General features: G+C 44.6%; 1 pseudogene; it reads right to left on the minus strand.

Moving 5' to 3' along the window:
• Window positions 1-276: 276 nt before the first annotated feature.
• Window positions 277-3617, minus strand: LOC141026692 (uncharacterized; annotated as a pseudogene).
• Window positions 3618-4039: the final 422 nt, after the last annotated feature.

Genomic DNA, 4039 nt, shown 5'->3' on the forward strand with positions numbered 1-4039 from the left:
CATCCAGTTTTTGCGGTAACCCTCTCTACTTTTTTGCACATGCTATGTGGGTGAAATTATGATACCATGCCAACTTTCAACCTTTTCTGAGTTCATTTGAAATGCTTTTCAATTTCAGGGTCATTTAGCTGAAAAAATCAGTAAATGCATGAAAGAATTTGTTTGCACATAAAATTTCTTCGCGTTTCGAATGCCAAAACACATAACTACCCTAACTATTACAGAGATTCCCTCCTGGGTGTGAAACATAGAAGAAACTGATGATAGTGAAGCCGATCACATCCCAGATCTTTGGGTGTGAAACTTTTTCTTCGCGTATGTCCCTTTGCGCCGTAGCCATGGAAAATCTTCATCATTTAACTAGATGCTTGGGTCAATATTCACTGTGAATGGAGCAATTTCATCAAACTTTTCATAATCTTCTGACATGTCTGTCTTGTCATCCACTCCCACGATGTTTCTCTTCCCAGAAAGAACTATGTGGCGCTTTGGCTCATCGAATGATGCATTCGCTTCCTTATCTGTTCTTTTTCTCGGCTTGGTAGACATATCCTTCACATAGAAAACCTGTGCCACATCATTAGCTAGGACGAATGGTTCATCTGCATACGCAAGATTATTGAGATCCACTATTGTCATTCCATACTGCGGGTCTTCCGTTACCCCATATCGTGTCATATTGACCCATTTGCACCAAAACAAAGGGACCTTCAAATCACGTCCATAGTCAAGTTCCCATATCTCCCCTATGTAACCATAATATGTTTCCTTTCCCGTCTTGGTTGTTGCATCAAAGCAGACACCACTATTTTGGTTGGTGCTCTTCTTATCTTGGGCGATCGTGTAAAATGTATTACCATTTATCTCGTACCCTTTGAAAGTCATTATATTCGAAGATGGTAACTGGGACAGCGAGTACAGGTCATCTTCAATAGAGGCGTCATGCATGGTACGTGTCTGCAACCAACCGGCGAAACTCCTGGTTTGTTCACGTGTAATCCAGTCATCAGACCGCTCCGGGTGTTTGGAGCGTAGAAAATTCTTGTGTTCGTCCATATACGGAGCCACCAAGGCGGAATTCTGTATAACTGTGTAGTGTGCTTCAGTGAGAGGATGTCTGTCCATACATATTTTTTGATTCCCTCCTAGCGTGCCTTTTCCATCCAGTCTGCCCTTATGCCGAGATTCAGGAACACCAATCGGCTTAAGGTCAGGAATAAAGTCAATACAAAACTCAATGACCTCCTCATTTTCATGGCCCTTGGAGATGCTTCCTTCTGGCCTAGCACGGTTATGAACATATTTCTTTAAGACTCCCATGAACCTCTCAAAGGGGAACACATTGTGTAGAAATACAGGACCCAAAACGCTAATCTCTTCGAATAGGTGAACTAGGATGTGCGTCATGATGTTGAAGAAGGATGATGGGAACACCAACTCAAAACTGACAAGACATTGCACCAAATCATTCTCTAACCTTGGTATGATTTCTGGATCGATTACCTTCTGAGAGATTGCATTGAGGAATGCACATAGCTTCACAATGGCTAATCGAACGTTATCCGGTAGAAGCCCCCTCAATGCAACCGGAAGCAGTTGCGTCATAATCACGTGGCAGTCATGAGACTTTAGGTTCTGGAACTTTTTCTCTGCCATGTTTATTATTCCCTTTATATTCGACGAGAAGCCAGACGGTACCTTAATACTGAGCAGGCATTCAAAGAAGATTTCCTTCTCTTCTTTGGTAAGAGCGTAGCTGGCATGACCCTGATGTATGCCATCTTTTCCATGCATACGTTGCTGGTCCTCCCGTGCCTCAGGTGTATCTTTTGTCTTCCCATACACGCCCAAGAAGCCAAGCAGGGTCACGCAAAGATTCTTCGTCACGTGCATCACGTCGATTGCAGAGCGGACCTCTAGATCTTTCCAATAGGGCAGGTCCCAAAATATAGATTTCTTCTTCCACATGGGTGCGCGTCCGTCAGCGTCATTCGGAACAGGTTGTCCGCCAGGACCCTTTCCAAAGACTACCTTCAAATCCTTGACCATATCATGTACATCAGCACCAGTACGGTGGCGAGGCTTCGTCCGGTGATCCGCCTCACCTTTGAAATGCTTGCCTTTCTTTCTTACGGGATGCCTGCTCGGAAGAAATCAACGATGTCCCAGGTACACATTCTTCCTACAATTGTCCAAATATATACTGTCGGTATCATCCAAACAGGCGTGCATGCGCGGTATCCCTTGTTTGTCTGTCCTGAAAGGTTACTGAGAGCAGGCCAATCAATGATGGTCACGAACAGCAAGGCCTTTATGTCAAATTCTTCCCCCATGTGCTCATCCCACGCACGTACACCTGTTCCATTCCACAGCTGTAAGAGTTCTTCAACTAATGGCCTTAGGTACACATCAATGTCATTGCCGGGTTGCTTAGGGCCTTGGATGAGCACTGGCATCATAATGAAATTCCGCTTCATGCACAACCAAGGAGGAAGGTTATACAAACATAGAGTCACAGGCCAGGTGCTATGGTTGCTACTCTGCTCCCCAAAAGGATTAATGCCATCTGCGCTTAGACCAAACCATACGTTCCTTGCGTCATCTGCAAACTCCTTCCCGTACTTTCTCTCAATTTTTCTCCACTGCGACCCGTCAGCGGGTACTCTCAACTTTCCGTCTTTCTTACGGTCTTCTCTGTGCCATCGCATCGCCCTTGCATGCTCTTTGTTTTGGAACAAACGTTTCAACCATGGTATTATAGGAGCATACCACATCACCTTGGCAGGAATCTTCTTCCTGGGGCGCTCGCCCTCGACATCACCAGGGTCATCGCGCCTGATCTTATAGCGCAATGCACCGCATACCGGGCAAGCGTTCAAATCCTCGTACTCACCGCGGTAGAGGATGCAGTCATTAGGGCATGCATGTATCTTCTGCACCTCTAACCCTAGAGGGCAGACAGCCTCCTTTGCTTCGTACGTACTCTCGGGCAATTCGTTGTCCTTTGGAAGCATATTCTTTATCATTACCAGCAACTTTCCAAATCCCTTGTCAGATACACCATTCTCTGCCTTCCATTGCAGCAATTCCAGTGTGGTGCCCAACTTTTTCTTGTCAGCTTCGCAATTCGGGTACAACAATTTCTTGTGATCTTCTAACATGCGCTGCAACTTCTTCTTCTCCAAATCACTTGCGCATTTTCTCTTTGCATCGGCAATGGCCCGATCTAGATCATCAGCGGGCTCATCTGATGCCTCTTCTTCAGCTTCTTCCCGCATTGCCGGCTCAGCTTCTTCCCCCATTGTTGTATCATCGTATTCAGGGAACCCATGGCCAGGATAGTTGTCGTCGTCCTCTTCTTCTTCATTGTCTTCCATCATAACCCCTCTTTCTCCGTCCTTGGTCCAAACATTATAGTGGGACATGAAACCGGACTTAAACAGGTGGACGTGAATGGTTCTTGACGTAGAGTAATTGTGATCATTCTTACAGACTAAACATGGACAAGGCATAAAACCATCCGCCCGCTTGTTTGCCTCAGCCGCAAGCAGAAAATTTTGCACGCCATTAATGAACTCGGGAGAGCATCGGTCATCGTACATCCATTGTCGGCTCATCTTCATTACACAACACCGAATAGACCAAATTAATACAAGTTCATACATAAAGTTCATACAAGACTTAAATGCAACAAACAAATAACTCTCTAACTAAAGAATTTAAATGCAACAACAAATGCGATCAAGATCGCAACTAAGGTAACAATTGATCCAACAGCATAATGATACCAAGCCTCACTATCAATGGCATATTTTCTAATCTTTCTAATCTTCAAGCGCATTTTCTCCATCTTGATCTTGTGATCATCGACGACATCGGCAACATGCAACTCCAATTCCATCTTCTCCCCCTCAATTCTTTTCAATTTTTCTTTCAAATACTCGTTTTCTCTTTCAACTAAATTTAACCTCTCGACAATAGGGTCGGTTGGAATTTCCGGTTCACAAACCTCCTAGACAAAAATATCTATGTCAACTTG

The sequence above is a fragment of the Aegilops tauschii genome, chromosome 7, assembly GCF_002575655.3.
Source record: "Aegilops tauschii subsp. strangulata cultivar AL8/78 chromosome 7, Aet v6.0, whole genome shotgun sequence".
Lineage (NCBI taxonomy): Eukaryota > Viridiplantae > Streptophyta > Magnoliopsida > Poales > Poaceae > Aegilops > Aegilops tauschii.